Source organism: Nyctereutes procyonoides, unplaced genomic scaffold, assembly GCF_905146905.1.
Source record: "Nyctereutes procyonoides isolate TBG_1078 unplaced genomic scaffold, NYPRO_anot_genome, whole genome shotgun sequence".
NCBI classification, from domain to species: Eukaryota; Metazoa; Chordata; class Mammalia; order Carnivora; family Canidae; genus Nyctereutes; species Nyctereutes procyonoides.
This window is the reverse complement of record NW_026575148.1, coordinates 6203251-6224569: the sequence shown is the minus strand read 5'-3', so window position 1 is coordinate 6224569 and position 21319 is coordinate 6203251. Positions and strand designations below refer to the sequence as shown.

Here is a 21319-nt window from a genome sequence, read left to right as displayed (position 1 = left end):
ATAAAAATTCAGAAGGCACAGCCTGATCTTAGGAAGATTCAGTTTCAGGGGTCCTAGGTGGCTCAGTTGTTGAAGCATCTGACTCTTGGGCTTCTGGTCAGGTCATTGGATCATCCAGCTCCTCTTCCCTGCTCCTTGGGGAGTCTGCTTAAAGATTTTCTGTCTGTCTCCCTCCCCCCACTCACCCACATGCTCAGGTGCACACTCTTTCTCTGTCTCTCTCAAACAAATAAAACCTTAAAAAAAAAAAAAAAGATTCAGTTTAGTGGGTTGAGAGTTGTAAGCAAATCAGTGATTACAGATAGCACAGAATGACTGGTGCCCTAACTCGTATCTTAGGTGAAATAAAGAGACCTAAAATTTATTGATGGTGTCATTTGAAGCACAAATTTTTAAATTTTATGAAATCCACATTACCCTGTTGTTTTGTTGATTCTGCTTTTAGTGTTTTATGTAAGAAACCACTGCCCAACCTAAGATCAAGAGGATTTTTTTATCTTTTTAGAAAATTTTATATGCTTTAGTGCTTATATTTAGGTGTTTGATCCATTTTGAGTTAATTTTTGTATATCTTGTGATAGAGTAGTCTGAGAGTTCTTTGCATGTTGGCATCCCGTTGTCTGACCAATATTTCTTAAAAAGACTTATCTTTCCCTATTGAATTTTCTTGAAATTCTCATAAAAAATCAGTTGGACATGTGTGGGTTTATTACTGTACTATAAATTCTATTCCATTGATTATATGTCTATCGTTAAGCCTATCCTGCTTATTTCTTTTTTTTTTTTAAATGTATTTATTTATGATAGTCACACACACACACAGAGGGAGAGACATAGGCAGAGGGAGAAGCAGGCTCCATGCACCGGGAGCCCGATGTGGGATTCGATCCCCGGTCTCCAGGATCATGCCCTGGGCCAAAGGCAGGCGCTAAACCGCGGCGCCACCCAGGGATCTCGTTAAGCCTATCCTATCACAGGGTCTTGATTACTGAAGCTCTGTAGTAAGCTTGAAAAAATGGGAAATGTGAGTTTTCTTTTTCTTTTTCAAAAAAAAAATTTTTTTTTTTACTAATTTCTGGATCCCTGCATTTCCATATAAATTTTAAGATCAGTTTGTTAATTTCTGCAAAATAAGTAGCTAAGATTTTGATAGGGATTGCGTCCAACCTGTACATTAATTTGGGAGGTATTGCCACTTTTAACATTAATATATCATTCACCCCATAAGACATGGACTTTTCATTTATTTAGGTCTAAGTCAGTTTTCTGGAAGGAGGTTTTGTAATTTGCAGTGAATGCCTTTACACCTCTTTTAAGTTTTTCCTAAGTATTTTATTCTTTTATGCTAAAATGGAATTTTTCCTAAGTATTTTATTCTTTTATGCTAAAATGGAATTTTTCCTAACTTCTTTTTCAAATTCATTTCACTTCAGTGCTAGTACATAAAAATAAAATTGTTTTTTATTTTTTGGTCTGATATCTTACAAACTTTGTTGAAGGTATTTATTAACTCCTTAGTTTGGATTTTTCGTTGTAGAATTCCTTTAGAGTTTTCAACATAGGAGATCATATCATCTATAAGTGAAGATAGTTTTACTCCTTTCTTTCAAATCTAGATGTCTTTTATTTATTTTTCTTACCTAATTGCCTTGACTAGAACTTCAGTACAGTGTTGAATATTGAATAGAAGAGTTAAAAATGGACCTTCTTGTCTTGTTCCTGAGGTTAAGGGCAAAGCTTTCAGCCTTTTACCATTAAGTATGAGGTCAGCTGTGGGTTCTATTCCTAGTTTGTTGAGGGTTTTTCATCGTGAAATGGTGTCGGATTTCAACACATTCTTCTCTGAATCTATTCAGAGCATGATGTAGTTTTTGTTCTTTAATCTATTAATAAAGTGTATGTATTACATTGATTCATTTTCTTGCATTGATTCAACTTTACATTCCTGTGATAAATCCTACTTAGTCATGGTGTATAATTCTTTTCACATGTTGCTGGATTCAGTTCTATTTGTTGAGTATTTTTGCCTTTCATTCATAAGGGCTATTGGTTTATACTTTTGTTTTCTTGTAATATTTTTATCTGGTTTTGGTATTAGGGAAATAATGGCCGGGGAAAATGAGTTGGGAAGTGTCCTCTCTTCTATTTTTTAGGAGGATTTGTGAAGGATTTGTGTTAATTCTTCTTTAAATACGTGGTAGGATTCACCAATGGAGCCACCTGGCCCTGGATTTCTTTTTGTGGTTTTTGATTATTAATTTCAGTCTGTTCATTATAGGTCTATGACATATATATAATTTTTAATATATTTTCAGTCATTTCATTACTTGGTATCTTTCTAGGAGTTTGTTAGGTCTGGATTATATAATTTAATAATATACAGTTATTTATAGTATCCTCTTATAATCTCTTTATTTCTCTAAGGTCAGTAATGTTCTCACTTTCATCCATAATTTTAATAATTTGAGTCTTCTCTCTTTTTAAAATGGGGTATCAGTTTAGCTATAGGTTTGTCAACTTTGTTCACCTTTTCAAAGACTCAGCTTTCGTTTTATTGATTTTTCTCTGTTGTTTTTCTCTTCTCATTTTGTTTACTTCAATTTTAATCTGTATTGTTTCCTTCTGCTACTTTGGAATTAGTTTACTTTTTCTATTTTCCAAAGGTTGAGGGTTAGGGTATCGATTTTAGATCTTTTTTTGTTTTATTTTGTGGTTTTTTTTACATTTTTTAAATTTAAATTCATTTTTTAAAAAATATTTTATTTATTTATTCATGAGAATACACAGAGAGGAGAGAGAGAGAGAGAGGCAGAGACACAGGCAGAGGGAGAAGCAGACTCCACGCAGGGAGCCTGACATGGGACTCGATCCCGGGCCTCTAGGATCATGCCCTGAGCTGTAGGCGGCGCTAAACCGCTGAGCCGCCGGGGCTGCCCTAAATTTAAATTCAATTTGCCAACATATAACACCCAGTGCTCATCCCATCAAGCACCCTCCTCAGTGCCCATCACCCAGTTACCCCAATCCCCCTGCCTGCCTCCCCTTCACTACCCTTTGTTTGTTTCTCAAAGTTAGGAATCTCTCATGGTTTATGACCCTTTCTGATTTTTCCCACTCAGTTCCCTTCCTTTCCCTTATAATCCCTTTCACTATTTTTTATATTCCCTGTATGAGTGAAACCATGTGATGATTGTCCTTCTCCAATTGATTTATTTCACTCAGCATAATACCTTCCAGTTCCATCTATGTTGAAGCAAATGGTGGCTATTCGTCCTTTCTGATGGCTGAGTAATATTCCATTCTGTGTATAGACCACATCTTCTTTATTTTTTTTTAATTTTATTTATTTATTTATGATAGTCACAGAGAGAGAGAGAGAGAGAGGCAGAGACACAGGCAGAGGGAGAAGCAGGCTCCATGCACCGGGAGCCCGATGTGGGATTCGATCCTGGGTCTCCAGGATCGCGCCCTGGGCCAAAGGCAGGCGCCAAACTGCTGCGCCACCCAGGGATCCCCCACATCTTCTTTATATTCATCTTTCGATGGGCACCGAGGCTCCTTCCACAGTTTGGCTATTGTGAACATTGCCACTACAAACAGTGGGGTGCAGGTGTCCCGGCGTTTCACTATATCAGTATCTTTGGGGCGAACACCCAGTAGTGCCTTTGCTGGCTCATAGAGTAGCTCTATTTTTAACTCTTTGAGGACCCTCCACACAGTTTTCCAGGGTGGCTGCACCAGCTTGCATTTTCACCAATAGTGCAAGAGGGTTCCCCTTTCTCCACATCCTCACCAACGTTTATTGTTTCCTTGTTAATTTTAGCCATTCTTACTGGTGTGAGTTGGTATCTCATTGTGGTTTGGATTTGTATTTCCCTGATGGCAAGTGATATGGAGCATTTTCTCATGTGCTTGTTGGCCATGTGTAGGTCTTCTTTGGAGAAATTTCTGTTTATGTCTTTTGCCTATTTCAGAGATTGGGTTCTTTGTTTCTTGGGTGTTGAGCCTGACAAGTTTTTCATAGATCTTGGATACTAGCCCTTTATCTGATAGGTCATTTGCAAATATCTTCTCCCATTCTGTAGGTTGTCTTTTAGTGTTGTTGACTGTTTCCCTTGCTGTACAGAAGCTTTTTATCTTGACCAAGTCCCAATAGTTCATTTTTGCATTTGTTTCCCTTTCCTTCATAAATGTATCTTGCAAGAAGTTGCTGTGGCCAAGTTCAAAAAGGTTGTTGGCCTGTGTTCTCCTCTAGGACTTTAATGGATTCTTGTCTTACATTTAGATCTTTCACCATTTTGAGTTTATCTTTGTGTCTGGTGTAAGAGAATGGTCCAGTTTCATTTTTATGCATGTGGCTCTCTGATTTTCCCAACACCATTAATTGAAGAGACTGTAATTTTTCCAGTGGGTATTCTTTCCTGCTTTGTTGAATATTAGTTGACCATAGAGTTGAGGGCCCATTTCTAGGTTCTCTATTCTGTTCCATTGATCTATCTCTTTGTGCCAGTACTGCACTGTCTGGATGATAACAACTTTGTAATACAGCTTGAAATCCGGTATTGTGATGCCCCTGGCATTGGTTTTCTTTTTCAATATTTCTCTGGCTATTCGGGGTAGATCTTTTTTTAAATAAAAGTTTTTAGTCTGCAGTTTTATTTTCTCGTTATGTATCTGTCTCTGTTAGGATAATATTACCATTATAGAATGAGAAAGATTTCTTTCCTTTGTTTTCTGAATTTGTGAAATGTTGGTATTATTTCATTTTTTTTATTTCATAGAATTTATCATTGAAGCCTTGGGGACTTTGCTTTTCCTTGTGAGGAGATTTTAGGTGATTAACTGAATGTCTTTACTTGTTTTAGGTCTATTCAGTTTTCATATTATTTTTTTAAGACTTTATTTATTTATTCATGACAGAGAGAGAGAGAGAGGCAGAGACACAGGCAGAGAGAGAGAGAGAGAGAGGCAGAGACACAGGCAGAGGGAGAAGCAGGCTCCATGCAGGGAGCCCGATATGGGACTCGATCCCAGGTTTCCAGGATCAGGCCCTGGGCTGAAGGCAGCACTAAACCGCCAAACCACCCTGGCTACCCTGCGCCAGTCAAAGTTTTTATAATTGTCTTACTCAGGGGGCACTTGGGTGGCTCAGTTGGGTAAGCATCTGCCCTTGGCTTGGGTCATGATCCTGGCGGTCCTGGGATCAAGGCCCATGTCCCTCTCACTCTCAAACAACAACAAAAGACTGTCTTACTCAAGTTCAAACCTCCAAAAAAAGCAAAACAAAAATAAAGCAGTAAAAAGGCAGCAAAGATAACAATACAAATAAAGGAAATAGAAGAGAGAAAAGCAATAGAGAAAATAAAGTAAAAAGTTTGTTCTTTGAAAAGATCAACAAAACTGCCAACTGTTGTCACGCAAGACTGATCAAGAATTAAAAAACAAAAACAAAAAACGGGGATGCCTGTGTGGCTCAGTTGGCTAAGTATCCAACTGTTAATATGGGCTCAGGCCATGATCTCAGGGTTGTGAGATCAAGCCCAGTGCAAGCTCCGCACTTGGTGGTGGAGAGTCTGCTTGAAGATTCTCTCCCTCTTCCTCTGCCCCTCCCCCCACTCATGTAGGCTCTCTCTAAAATAAATAAATCTTTTTTAAAAAAAAGAGACACAAATTACCAAATAATGAATGAAAATGATGTCACTACTGACCACACAGAAATCAAAAGAAATATAAGACAACTCAGTGAATAACTTTATGCTAACAGACTAGACACACAGATGAAATAGACACATTTTTAGAAAGACATAAATGACCAAAACTGACTTAAGTAATATAAAGGGCAGCCCCGGTGGCCCAGCAGTTTAGCGCCGCCTTCAGCCCAGGTGTGATCCTGGAAACTCCGAAAGGAGCCCCACGTCTGTGTCTCTCATGAATAAATAAATTAAAAAAAAGAAAAAAGAAAAAGAAAAACCTAGACAGGGGCAAGGTCCTCCCCAGCCCAGGTGGTACTCGGCACAGCACAAAAGATTAGATTAAAAATTCAATGAGGGGGGAAGGCTGAACACTCAGGGTTTGGTAGTATAGACATCCCACATCTGGCTCGGATTTGGGGACTAGAGTAAACAAAACCTACTTGGAAAAGAATTGGGGAAGAAAACAAGCAATTGCCTTCTGCAGTGGTAGGAACAGGAGAGGTAGGGCCACAGACAGGAGCATTTCACATCACTAACCTAACTTGGGGAACTACAAGGGACCATCTTCAACTATCCTGAAGAGGAAGGCTAGTTGGATGATAGGAGAATCCACAGGAGAAAAAAAGGAGAGGGAATGTGACTGTGAGGGGGCAACAGCACCTTCCTTTCTGGGCACAGGAAGGCAGCCAGGGTACCAGGTTCAGGCAGCAACCTCACAAGGAGAGCACAGCTTTTAGCTTTTGCAGCTTAGTGATCACCCACCTCCCCCCACCCAGGTACTCATTCTGCTTGCTGGCAGATGTAGGACCACTCTCTTGAGGGAGTAGAGGTCTCTGTAGCCTAGGGCCCTGCCTCTTGAGGGCCCTGCCTCTTCTGTGTCTCCTCCCTTGGTGGCAGCACTAGCCTCTACCTCCTTGGCCTGGGGCTCCTTGCCAACAAGGGGTGGCAACAGCCTTTCCTTCCTGGGCTGTGCTTTCACCCCAGGCTCTGATCTCCCCCTGCTCCTGCCTGTGGATGAGAAGGCTGAAAAACCATTCCTACCCTCCTTCCGATTTATCTTGAAGGACAGACCACTCAATTTGAAAGCCCTCTTTTTTTTTAAATAAGATTTTTATTTATTTATTTGACAGAAAGAGCAAGTGAGGGAAGGAGCAGAGGGAGAAGCAGACTCCCTGCTGAGCAGGGCTCAGTATCAGGACCCTGGGATCATGACCTGAGTCGAATGCAGATGCTTAACCAACTGAACCATCCGGCACCCTGAAAGACTTCTTGAAAGATAATTTCTTCTTCTTGAGGGTCTCCCTGCCTGGGCCATCCCCCTCAACTTCAGTACCCTCACTGGCTTGATGGTATCGCTGGGGTGGTTGCCTCCTCTGTTCTGTTCACTGGGGGTGACTCCCCTTCACCCTTGGGAGATAAGTCTCCATTGCTTTTCATGTGGCCATTCTCCTGTCTTTGGCCTTAGCGGAGGAAATGCTTGCTGCCTCCTCAGTGGTCATGTCACCCTGGGAGCCTTGGAGCTCTGGCTGCCCATGATGGGGGCAGTCAGCTGCGGGGGTGTCCTGGGGCCACCTTGGGTTTGTACCACAGGAGAGTTTGGCCAGGTTGGCCTGGCTGGGAAACGAGTTTTGGTGGGGAGGGAGGGGTGAACTGAGCTGCAGGCCCCCAGGGCCCAACTGCTCTGTTCTGTGCCGGAATGCCCTCTCTACACTGCTTTCCATGTATCCCATAAAATGTGACATGTTGTGTTTTCACTATCATTCAGCAAAAATTTTTTTCAAATCCCTTGCATTTCTTCTTTTGAATTACTTAAAAGTACATTCTTTAACTTCCAAATATTGAGGATTTTCCAAGATATATTTTATTGATTTCTAATTCTGTTCTACATAGAAGATACTTTTTATGATCTTATTTAAAATTTATTGAGACTTGTTTTATAACCTGGTATATGGGCTACTTTAGAAAATATTTTTTGGCATTTGAAAAAAAAATCTGTACTATGCCATCGAGTGGACTAGTTTATACGAGAGTTACTTTGGTAGGTGAACAATATTTTCTAATACTCTTTTGATTTTATGTTCTATTAGTTTTTGATAGGAGAGTATTCAAATATCCAACTATACTTGTTAAATGGTCTGTTTCTTTTTTCAGTTCTGTCATTTTTTGCTCTGCTGATTTTGGTGCTTTGTTTTATGTGCATATACATTTATAAGCATTATTTTTTCTGATGTACTGACCTTTTGATCATGTTGAAATATCCCCTTTTTCTCAAATACTATTTTTTTTAAATTTATATATTCTTAAGTAGGCTCCAGGCCCAATGTGGGGCTCAAATTCATATCCCTTAGATCAAGAGTTGCATGTTCTACTGACTGAGCCAGCCAGGTGCTCCCAAATACTATTTCTTAAAGCATATTTTGTTTAATATTAGTGTAGTAACTCCAGCTATATTATGGTTAGTATTTGATGGCATATTTTTTTTGATTCTTCTACTTGTAATTAATTTTTTATCTTTGAATGTAAGATACATCTTTTAGATGACACATGATAGGATCTTTTTTATCTACTTAAAGGAATTTCTTTTTCATTTTAAATTTTTTAAAGATTTTTATTCGTAAGTAATGTCTTCATCCAATGTGGGGCTTAAACTCACAACCCTGAGATCAAGAGTCGAATGCTCTGCTGACTGAACCAGCCAGGTATCCCTTACTTTGAAAATTTCTGCCTTTTGATTGAAGTATTTAAATCATTCATTTTTTATGTACTTATTAATATGGTTGGGCTTACATTTTCCATTTTGCCATATCTTTATTATTATTCATACCTTTTTTTCTTTGAAGCTTATTTTATTATTTATTTATTTTAGAGCAAGAGCACGAGAGCAAATGTGCTAGTGCTGGAGAAAGGGGCAGGGAGAAAAGGAGAGAGAATCCTAAGAAGACTGTGCTGAGAGCAGAACTGGATCCAGGGCTCAATCTCAGGATCTTGAGATCATGACCTGAATTGAAACCAAGAGTCGAGTGCTCAATTGACTGTGCCACACAGGCACCTTGTAGCTTGTTTTATTTTATTTTGAATTTGAGCATAATTGACACACAGTGCTAGTGGTAGGTGTACAACATAGTGATGCAACAAGTCTATACATTATGTTATGCTCACTGTAAGTGTAGCTACCATCTGTCACTCTACAGTGCTGTTGTAATACCATTAACTATATTGCTATGCTGTACCTTTTATTCCCTTGACTTATCCCATAACTAGAAGCCTATATGTCCCACTCCCCTGGACCTATTTTGCCCATCCTTCCAGGCCCCTCACTTCTGGCAGACATCATTTTGTTCTCTGTATTTATAGGTCTGATTGTGTATTCACTTTTTTTGTTTGGTTGTTTACTCATTCGTTTGGTTTTTTAGGTTGCATGTATAACTGAAATCATATGGTATTTGTTTTTCTCTGACTTATTTCACTTAGTATAATAGGTCTATTGATGTTGTCACAAAAAGCAAGGTCTCATCCCTTTTATGACTAAGTGATATTCCAGTATGTGTGTGTGTATGTGTATTTATATATACACTCATACCACCTCTTTATCCATTCATCTATCAGTGGATACTTGGGCTGCTTCCATATCTTGGCTATTAGAAATAATGATGCAGTAAACAGGGGGCACATATCTTTTCAAATTAGAGTTTTCATTTTCTTTGGGTAAATATCCAGGAGTAGAACTATTGGATCAAATGGTATTTCTGTTTTAAGTTTTTTGTGGAACCTCCATACTGTTTTCCACAGTGGTTGTATTAATTCACATTCCTACTGACAATGTGCAAGATTCCTTTTTCTCCACATCTTTACCAATCTTTGTTATTTCTTGCCTTTTTGATTTTCACCATTCTGACAGGTGTACAGTGATATCTCATTGTGATTTTGTGGTTTTTGATTTGCATGTCCTTGATGATGAGTAACATTGAGTATCTTTGAATGTGTCTGTTGGCCATCTTCATGTCTTCTTTGGAAAAAATATCTTTTCAGAACTTCTGCCTAGTTTTAATTGGATTATTTGGGTTTTTTTGGTGCTGAGTTGTATGAATTCTTTACATATTTTGGGTATTAACCCTTCATCAGATATATCATTTGCAAATATCTTCTCTCATCCAGTAGGTTGCCTTTTTGTTTTCTTGATGTTTTCCTTCACTGTGTAAAGCTTCTTATTTTGATATAGTCCCAAGAGTTTAATTTTGCTTTTGTTTCTCTTGCTTTAGGAGATATATCCAGAAAAATGTTGCTATGGGCAGTGTCAAATTACTGCCTTTGTTTTCTTTAAGAAGCTTTATGGTTCATTTCAGATTTCACAGTTAGATCTTTAATCCATTTGTAGTTTATTTTTGTGTATGGTGTCAGAGAGTGGTCCACCTTCATTCTTTTGCATATAGCTGTCCAGTTTTCCAGCACCATTTGTTGAAGAGACTATCTTCTCTCCATTGTATATTCTTGCTTCCTTTGCCATAGATTAATTGACCATATAATTGTGGATATATTTCTGGGCTCTCTATTATGTTCTATTGATCTATGTGTCTGTTTCTGTGCTAGTACCGTACTGTTTTGATTATGCCTTTGTAGTATATCTTGAAATCTGAAATTGTGAGATAATTCAGTTTTGTTCTTCCAATCCATGAGCATGGTATATCTTTTTATTTATTTGTTTGTGTCATTCTTCAATTTCTTTTTTCATCAGTGTTTTATAATTTTTAGAGTACAGGTCTTTCACCTCCTTGGTTAAGTTTATTCCTAGATTTTGGTTTATTTGGATTTTTGTTTTGTTTTTGAATTTTTGGTGCAATTGTAAATGGAACTGTCATCTTAATTTTTCTTTCTGGCTACTTCATTGTTAGTGTATAGAAATGCAGCTGATTTCTGGGTATTAATTTTGTAACCTGGAACTTTACCAAATTCATTTATTACTTCTAGTAGGTTTTTGGTAGTGACTTCTTTCTTCCACCTTGACTGCCTTCTTTTGTATTAAATAAATATTTTTAATGTATGCACATTTTTATTTTTAGTGTCACTTTACATTTTAAACAGTAAATTTCTTCGAATTTACTCTAGACAATATAATCTACATCTTAATTTACCAGAACCAACTTACTACCAGCCAGTTCATACAACTTAATTTTGGTAAAATATAAAAACTTTGTTCCGATATAATGTCTTCCTCTTTTCTGCTGTTACTGTCCTATGTATTAACATATTACATGTTATAAACTAAACAATATGTTATAATTATTTCTTTATGCCATCAATGAAAACAAATATAATATTTTTAATTTAGGGTCTTTTTTTTTTTTTTTTTGGAAGTACTATGCCCAGCATGGGGCTCAGATTATAACCCTGAGATCAAGAGTCACATGCTCTACCAACTGAGCCTTCTAGGTAGTCTTTTATATTAACCATATATTTGCCATTTCTGGACCACTCTATTTCCAACTCTGGACTTAAATTAACACATGGTGTCATTTTCTTTCAGCTGAAAGATTTCCTTTAATATTTCCTTTAAAACAGGTCTGCTAGCCACAAGGTCTCAGTTTCTATTTTATCTTCAGTTTTAAAAGTAATAGCTGTATTTTGCCTTTAATTGAAAAGATACTTATTCTTTCTTTTTTTTTTTAAAGATATTTATTCTTGAAATAGAATCTATACTGGGCAAATTTTTTTGGCCCTTTGAATTTTTCAATGACTGACTTATGGCCTCCATTGTTTTCGTCATTGCTTGTATGTGATGAGTTAGTTTTGTCTTGTTGCTTCTAAGATTTTCTGTTTGTCTTTGTAATTCAGTTTGTTTATGCTTTGTCTAGATATTGATTCTTTATATTTGTCCTACTTTGGGTCTGTTGAAAATCTTTGATAAGTAGATTAATGTTTTTCATCAAATTGGTATGCTTTTGTCTGTTATTTTTTCATGTAGTTTTTCTATCCCTTCATCTATCTTCACTCCTGGAATACTCATTACATGTTTCTTGATATAGTTTTGATTGTCCCAAATATCTCTGTTAAAAAAAAAATTAAGTTTTTCTTTATATCAGGTAATCTCTCTTCATCTATCTTAAATTCACTAATTCTTTCATCAGGTTATGTTGAATCTGCTGCGAATTCCCCCTAATAAATTTTCTTGTTTTAAAAGATTTATTTGTTTATTTGAGAGAGAGCAGGTGAGCTAGGGCAGGGACAGTGGGAGAAGGAAAGAATCTCAAGCAGACTCCCCACTGAGCTTGGAGCCTGATGAACATGGGGTTTAATCCCACCACCCTGAGACCACGATCTGAGCTGAAATCAAGAGTTGGATGCTTAACTGTTGGAATCATTAAAGGTCCTCCATCTCTAGTGAATTTTCTTATTATACTTTTTATCTTAAAAAAATTCCATTTTTAAAAAATTTGTTTCATTGTTGAGAATCTCTATTTTTTATTCATTGTTGTCTTATTTTCCTTTCATTCTTTAAATTAAGGTCACCTTTGGTTCTTTGAACATATTGGTAATAGCTGCTTTGAAGTCTTTCTTTAAATCTAATATTTATGGACATTCAGATGGTTTCTCCTATTTCTTTGCATGTTTCATAATTTCCTGTTGAAAACTGGATATTTTAGATTAGCTATTGTAGCAACTCTAGATTATGATTTTCTTTCTGATAGTTGCTGTTGCTTTGTTCATTTGCTTGTTTCTTGGTTTAGTAATTTGCCTAAACTAAGTACAGTGACTCCCTTGTGATGTGTGGCACTGATAAAACTGTTGGGTTTTTCTTTTGTTTTTGTTTCTTAATATTTTTATTTTGGGTCTGCATTTGGCTTTCTAGGACTTGCTCCTGTGTCTTCGTGTCTTAAATTATAAGCTAATTGTTGGACACTGCTTGTGTTTAAACACATGAAGTCAGTAAGTCTTCTGTCATCTGCTGATGGATTTCTGTAGTGTTGGAGGAATTCATTTACAATTTACACTGTTTTCAGGTGTGTTATAGCTTTCACTTACTGTGGAGATCTTTCACATTTGCTCTATATATGTGATTGTTTGGCTTCAGGAATGTGTGACTCCCTATGTTCCTCTCTGGTCTCCATTGCACATTCTGCCAACCTTAGCCAAGAATATGTCTGCCCCAGTTATGACCATGACCTTGGACTAATGGAGTTGTTTACTCTTCCTGCTTGCTTATTTCTAAGATCATCACTTCCACTGAAACACTGCTGGATGTGGGCATAACCTGCCACTCAAGTTCAAGTTACCCCGGTTTGACTACAATAGAGATATTTCTAGTCCTAATGATCTTCCCCACCCTGGAAGAACCCCTTTATTGACTGAGTTGTTATTGATCATAAGAAGCCAAACCAGAATGTCATAGGGTCCTAGTGTTTTTATTTAAAGATTAGCAGTCTTTCAAATAAACATGCTTCTTAAGTTTTTACATCCTTTTGGTGAATTTCTAGAGCACTAAAATTATCGTATTTGTCAATTTTGTATGGCTCTTTAGTTTCTTTTTGGAAGAATATTTGCTGATTGTGCTCAGCCATAGCTGAGAGTCTGACTTCTGGTTTTGTATTATGTATACATTTTTTTTCTTTACTCTCTTACAGTGATGGAAAATTTACATGTTCTATTAATTATTTTGTCTCTGTTTTTCTTGGAGTAAATTTATGTTTTATATTGGATCTCAAATATGAAAAAAAATTTTTTTCTTCAAATGCCCAGTGGTTCTTGGCTGTGCATTCATACTAGAAAACAGAAATTTAAGTATGCTAGAAGTCAGCTAAGGGCCTCAATGATGCCGACTTTTCTTTGGGGCCATCCATACCCATACTGTCTTTCCTAGATTCATTTCTTCAAACACAACACTTCTTCCATCTACTTGTTTTTTTATTACAGTCAGATATTTAATGAACAAGTAAAAGACAAAATACATAGTTGCTTGTACAAAAAGGTAGGGGAGGGAGATTTGGTATATTTTAGCTTCACTTCTTACTCCATACTTCTGTCAGGGATATCAGGTTGTTGTTCTAATTGCAGCACTCTCTGCACTAATTCTAGAGTTTGACTTCTTACTGTTTCTACCATGAATGCTCTTCCCTCTGTATAAATTTGTAGCGATAACTTTCTCATTTCTCATTGTTATGGTTTAAATTCTCTCCCCCAACCAGCTACACATACCTTTATTATCTTTTAAGGGGGCCTCTGAGGGAAGGGGGGGGATGCATGCGGATTGATCTTCCTAACCAAAAATACTGTCCACATATTTTAAAAAAATTTTTAAGTTAACTCTACCCCAACATGGAGCTCAAACTCAGGACCCCAAGATCAAGAGTCACATGCTTCACCAGTGGAGCCAGCTGGGCGCCCCTTGTCCACATATTTTTTTTTAAAGATTTATTTATTTATGATAGACACAGATAGAGGCAGAGACACAGGCAGAGGGAGAAACAGGCCCCATGCCGGGAGCCCGATGTGGGACTCGATCCGGGGACTCCAGGATTGCGCCCCAGGCCAAAGGCAGGCAACGAACCGCTGAGCCACCCAGGGATCCCCTTGTCCACATATTTTTAAACAGTTGCAATAGAATGTGTACATGCTCTCTTGGATCCTGTTTTCACTTCACCATTTAAGCATTTTCTTCATTGCTATAGGTCTTTTAAATTATTGTTTGTAGTGGTATATGAACATATTTTTATTTATTTTTATTTTTAAACATTTTAAAAGAAGCAGTTTGTTGTATTTTAATTATTACAGTGGTTATTATATATTAGTTACTACCACCTCTTTCTTTGCCCTTTTCTCCCTCCCACCATCATGCACATTTACCTTTCCTCAAGTAACCAATGGTAACAACATTGACAGTTTGTAAAGCAGTAAATCTTAATTTTTTTTTTCCCTTTGGTCAAGCTGATTGGCTGAAAGCTATAAAGAAGGGCGATTTGCTCTGGAGCTGGGTGATATTGTCATCAAGAAGGCGATTTCAGTTACTTATGGGTTTTCTAAGAAGTCTTGTGATTTCAGCTATTGAGTGTAGATGATGTGTTGTTTCTCTGTAATGGTATTCTAGCTTTGGCATCTTCATCTTAGTTCTTAGATGGAACTGAACCATTTCTCTTTATAATTCCTTTTTTCCCTTTTGTTCAAATTCAGTTACCAGAGTGGTCAAGTTGACTATTGGGTTGTTTGTTTCTGATGAAATAACAACCAGAAGTCAGTTTGGTATAGTGGATGTTAGTATTAGCCGCTTGCATATAGCCACCAGAGAAAGGAAAGAAGTATGAGGACAATCAATAAATGTCAAAGGAAGCATTTGGAAGCTCCTTCATAGCAGTTTTCTAGTCGACAAAGGCGTAACCAAGAAGTTGGTTTTGCTGATTAACAATAACAAAATAGTCTTTTCTATTAAATAATACATTTATTGTTCAACTTTTTTCTTTTACTTAAGCAACATAAAGAGTAAAAAGCATAGGTTTTGGAACAAAGGTAAAACCCTATTTGTGCATGATGAAAGCCTAAAGAAAGAATATAAGAGTTTGGCAAATATACTGGATAAGAACATCAGTATACAAAAATTATACAAATACATACTTAAACAGAAGATGAAGTTTTTGCAAAGAGATAGTATTTACACTGATATTAAAAATATGAAATCCCTAGGAATACATACAACCATAGATATACAAAATTCCCAAGGGGAACATAGTAAAGCATTACTGTGTAACAATAAAAGCTTAGTAAGTAAAATGGTATACTATACATATAGCTTGGGAAACTCAATGTTTTACAGGTGCTCAACTTCGTCAAAACAGTCTCCAATTCTTGTCTTGTTTTGGTGGGGGTGGAGGAGTATGTGGCAATAGGTTCTAAAATTATATGGAAAGACAAAGAGCCATTCAAAAATAGCAACAATGTACTTTGATGGAGGGAAAGACAAATAGACTGGTGAAAGTGTGGTCCATGGCTCCACAGCATTGGTGGCATTACCTAAAAGCTTCTTAGAAATACAGAATGCCAGGCTCCAAACACTGATCAACTGAATCAGAATCTATTTTAAGAAGATAATCCACAAGAGTGAGAAAAAAAATGATTTTAAAACTGTTCTGGAAACTAAACTGGTAACTAAACAGGAAAAAAGGAATTTATTGAAAGACTGCTTGTTTTATGTGGTGCATCCATCCTTTACTCTGTATAATCTACATTTATTTAGGAACATTTGAAAAATGAATGAATATGAAAAGAATGTTCTAAATGTACATTTTCCTACCTCTAATCTATGGCACCCAGAATCTAGTCTATGGTTATTCAAGTGCCTATAATCTATGGATCATCTTACTAATAATAAGCTTTTCTTAGGTACCCCAACTTTAGTGTGTCTTTATATATTTCCAGCAACTCCTAGCTCATGCCTGTATGTCAGAACTTAATGACAGTACTGTCACTACCAATGTAGAACAGACATTGTGTCTATACCCCCTCCTCTGTGACAGTGGTAAAGTTTTATCTAATTATTTTATAGGTATATTTTGTATACATTGGGAAAAAATCTCCACCGAAAGTAATAAAGGAAAGGCAGCTCTTCTACTGACTACTTGGAAGGAAATAATTTCCCCCTTCCTTGGGATCGGAAGACCAGCTCATTCTTAGAGTCTTCTGAAACAAAATTAGGTAAGAAGTGTTTTTCTTCATATTTTGAATAATTTGTTCTCTCCCTGCTGCGCCTCCTTGGAGGCTTCTATAATTCTCTTCCTTTGGCCTCTAAGAGAAATACAGTTAGCATTTTCCTTGAGGAGGTTAGTGTGCCCGCCAGCTGTCAGCCGAATGATGGACCTGATCTCGTGTGTCAGGGGAAGCACAATTCAATTTTAAACTAAGTCTTCTGCACAACAGTGCAGCCGGGCTGCCAGCATCTCTTTTTTATGCACCTTGCTTTGAAATTCAGCTTTCTCCCCAAACAGCATAGTTTCATTTTTAAATCCTTTGTGTGAGATAAAACCACCACTAACTGACTTTACTTGTCTTTAGTTAAAAATCAATGAATCGAACGAAATCATCTGTAAGTATTTCTGCTACTCTTTCTCATTTCTGGAAAATAAAGTACCACTGCTTGTTTAACTTATGACTTGTCTAAACATGTTGAAAGCATTGACTATAAGGCATAATGTTCAGACTCTGAAAGGGAACTGTGACAAGTTCAGTCAAAAGGGAGAAGAGGAATAATTTATAAAAGGTGCTGCGGATAATGATGCCAGCCAGTTATTTTAAAATGCATCCATCTCACCTTTTAATGAATTAGATTTGTCAACAGCAAATGTTTTATGCACCACTTCTAATAAAAGTGGCATGCTAGGAATGCAGTGCTTTGAGGTTGGCTTCTTCAAAGCTTTAGGAGTATCTTCAATTCAAAGATATTTTTTAAATAATAGATATTAAAAAGTATATTTAAATAATATTAAGGTTGTGACACAAACACCATATGACAAAATTCAGGAGTTTCAAAGCAGACACTGACATGCCGTCACTATATTCATATAGAAACTGTTTTTTAAATTAGGAGTGCAAACAGACTCATTTGGGGATTGTGTGTCAATTTAACTTTAAATTCTCTTGTTGTTTTGGTTGGTGTCACAACCTTAATGTCAGCTTTTCAAATAGGTTTCTACATTTCCTTTGGTTTGGGGTCATTAAAAAATGCATATGATAAATCTAAGAGGCAGAAATAGGTCACACTGTTGTGAAATTCCTTGCTTCTCTGCTGTCGAAAGACAGGTGGAAAAGTTAGCTCAGGCATTTTAGTAAATTTCTGTTTTTCCAGGAATTTGATTCAGACCAGTAGAGACCTAAGTAACAAGACATGAGATGTTGATATCATTCTGTTCATAATCTAGTCTTCTTGTACCTCTCATCCTAACCATTGGATCTTGTTATTTATCACCTCTCTAGATGTTGAAAATCACAATTCCCATGCTTGGTATCTTTTTCACTACAAGTGCAAGATAAGCCTGATGTTTATTTCATTTGAACAATACTTATTCAGTATACTTGAGTGTATGTAAAATCTGCCTTAAACCTTCATGTGGCAGGTTTTATATAAAACACTTCTGTGCAGATTTTCAGGGAGGGAAAAATCTTGTTTTTTTAAAGTAAACTTGTTACAGAAAGTAAAATATAAAGTAAAATCTGATGTATTGTGCATTAAAAAATTTTCTAGTACCCCACTGGACATTAAAGTAGCAACCAGGAGCATTCTGCAGTGAAAGAGCAAAAGGAGAAAGAGGAGGGAAAGAGTAATCTATTCAACCACATTCCTCTTTTTTCCTGGATTCTTTTTTTTTTTTTTTTAAGTTTTATTTATTTATCAGAGAGCAAGCACTAGCACGGGGAGAGGCAGAGGGAGAAAGAAAGGGAGAAGCAGACTCCCCCCACTGAGCAGGGAGCCTGATGTGGGGCTTCATCCTAGGCCCCTGGGATCATGACCTGAGCTGAGGGCAGATGCTTATCTGACTGAGCCACCCAGGACACTCCTCTTTTCTTGGATTCTTAACTGTCATGATTTCACAGCTCAGGTCTGCAATGTCTATGCTGAATCTAGTTTTAACTTAGGAAAATAAACATATTAGAATCTGTCCCATAGTTGTCTTTTTCATCACCTATGTTAGAGATACAAAAGATTAAAAGAGAAACAAGTCACCTATTGATCTTTTCTTGCTGATGCAAAACTGACCAACCTAAAATACCATGTAATTCTCATCTTCTCCTTGATTAAACCACCAGGTTTTACCCTTCCTGGTTCTTATTAATGACTAAGCAAACATTGATGTTTCTTTTCTGGTGTATTCTACTTCATTCCCTCTATCTGTTGTTTTTCATGCAGTGTCGAATTTTAGAAATTTTTAATAGTTTTCATTTGGGATGATGCTATGAAATTTTATCTTCACTTCTAGCCCTAACTTTACTTTTTCTACCCATTGGACCCTCCCATATCACATCATATTAAATCATCATAATTTTGACAAGTAATATTCTTTTTAAGCCCATCTTCAACAGTAAGTGGGAATTATGCAGCATTGTGTAGTGGTTTGAAAATGTGTACGTTTGTCAGTGAAGTTTTGGGCTCAATCCTTTTAAACTAATTTAAACTATACCAGTGCCTTAGGACACCTTTTTTTTTTTTTCTCTCCAGAATAACAAATGGCCTTTTTAAAAATTTTAAAGATTATATATAAATATTTTTATTGGAGTTCAATTTGCCAACATATAGCATAACACCCTGTGCTCATCCCATATAGCATAACACCCTGTGCTCATCCTGTCAAGTGCCCCCCTTAGTGCCCGTCACCCAGTCACCCCATCACCCCGCCCACCTGCCCACCTCCCCTTCCACTACCCCTTGTTCATTTCCTAGAGTTAGGAGACTCTCATGTTCTGTCTCCCTCTCTGATATTTCCCACTCATTTTCTCTCCTTTCCCCTTTAATCCCTTTCACTGTTTTTTATATTCCCCATATGAGTGAAACCATATAATGTTTGTCTTTCTCCGATTGACTTACTTCACTCAGCATAATACCCTCCAGTTCCATCCACGTCGAAGCAAATGGTGGATATTCGTCATTTCTAATGGCTGAGTAATATTCTATTGTATACATAGACCACATCTTCTTTATCCATTCATCTTTCAATGGACACCGAGGCTCCTTCCACATTTTGGCTATTGTGGACATTGCTGCTATAAACATCAGGGTGCAGGTGTCCCGGCGTTTCACTACATCTGTATCTTTGGGGTAAATCCCTAGCAGGGCAATTGCAAAGTCGTAGGGCAGGTCTATTTTTGACTCTTTGAGGAACCTCCACACAGTTTTCCAGAGTGGCTGCACCAGTTCACATTCCCACCAACAGTTGCAAGAGGGTTCCCTTTCTCCACATCCTCTCCAACATTTGTTGTTTCCTGTCTTTTTAATTTTCCCCATTCTCACTGGTGTGAGGTGGTATCTCATTGTGGTTTGGATTTGCATTTCCCTGATGGCACGTGATACGGAGCATTTTCTCATGTGTTTGTTGGCCATGTCTATGTCTTCTTTGGTGAAATTTCTGTTCATGTCTTTTGCCCATTTTATGATTGGATTGTTTGTTTCTTGGGTGTTGAGTTTAATAAGTTCTTTATAGATCTTGGATACTAGCCCTTTATCTGATAGGTCATTTGCAAATATCTTCTCCCATTCTGTAGGTTGTCTTTTAGTTTTGATTGTTTCTTTTGCTGTGCAGAAGCTTTTTATCTTGATGAACTCCCAATAGTTCATTTTTGCTTTTGTTTCCCTTGCCTTCATAAATGTATTAAGATTATATTTTTAAATAATCTCTACACCCAGTCTAGAGCTCAGTCTCACAACCCCAAGATCAAGAGTTGTGTGTTCCACCAACTGAGCCAGCCAGCCGTCCCTGAACAAAATTTTAAAATGATTATTATTCATATGAATATTAGTTCTGATTTCTATTTGATAAAAATGAAAAGTTCTAAACAAAAATGACTGTTTCTAACTACAGAGGAAGCTATTCAAATAAATGAGTCGGAACTCACTGTATACCTGCAACATAAAGTTTTCTGGCAGAGAAACAAGCTATCCTCTTTAAATATTATGGGCCAGGCCAGCTTCATGCAAATTCATTTAGAGCAATTTCAGATTTATGTATTTAATAAAGCTGGGTAGTGGATCTAACTTATGTATTTAATGTCCTTCAATGTACAGTGATGTTCTAGTGACTGCCTGGGAAAGAATGATGAAATTTTATTTAGTGTTTCTGCTATATCAGTCAATCCTATAAATGACTTTCTAATGGGTTACAATATATGCTTTTAATAGTTTTCTGTAATATTAAGTGTTAATATTTATTGGGTGGTTTCTATGTGCCAGCAACTATTCTACATAGTATCTATGGATTATTTCATGTAATCCTCATAACAACACTTTCATGATCTCACTATTTTACAGCTGTGGTAGAGACTCACAAGAAGGTTGCAAAACCAGTAAGTAATGGAGTTGGAGATTACACACCGGGAGATCACACACCAGCAGTGGGACTCCAAAGACTGCATTCCAAACCCTCACTACTCAAAATGTGGTCCCTGGGCCAGCAGTAGTTAGCACAGTTCTAAACCACTAGGACCTCTTGCCTTTATATACAGAATAACTTTTTTTAAACTGATTTTTTTTTTAATTTGCAGTATAATACCAAATTCTCATCTTTATTCTATTTTGGGTATTCTTATCATATATAAAGTGTATTACAATGAAATCCAAAAAGCAAACATGGGCAGGGATCCAATGTAGACCCAAATTATCTTGGAATCAATTGTGTAAAGAACAGGGGGAGGAGTGCCTAGGTGGCTCAGTCGGTTAAGCATCTGACTTGATTTTGATTCATGTCATGAACTCATGGTTATGACATCTAGACCCACGTCGGGGCTCTGTTGGATGTGGAACCTGCTTAAGAGTCCCTCTCTCTCTGCCCCTCCCCCACATTTCCCTCTCTCTCTCTCTCTCTCTCTCTCTCTCTCTGAAAAAAAAAAAAAAAGAAGAAAGAAAGAGAGAACAAAGAACAGGGTAGGCAACATCCCAGAGTGTA

The 21319-nt window shown here is 37.1% G+C and overlaps 1 protein-coding gene and 1 pseudogene across 1 annotated transcript in view; one reads left to right on the top strand and one right to left on the bottom strand.

Annotated features, from left to right (window-relative positions):
- The window catches only part of KIAA0825 (KIAA0825 ortholog), a 391927-nt gene that overhangs the window by 8211 nt on the left and 362397 nt on the right, over positions 1-21319 (top strand). The window contains exon 2 of the mRNA XM_055312867.1: positions 16219-16367. The gene's annotated coding sequence lies outside the window, so the exon portion shown is untranslated. The remainder of the gene's footprint in view (positions 1-16218; positions 16368-21319) is intronic.
- LOC129501628 (MARCKS-related protein-like) lies at positions 6407-7227 on the bottom strand (annotated as a pseudogene).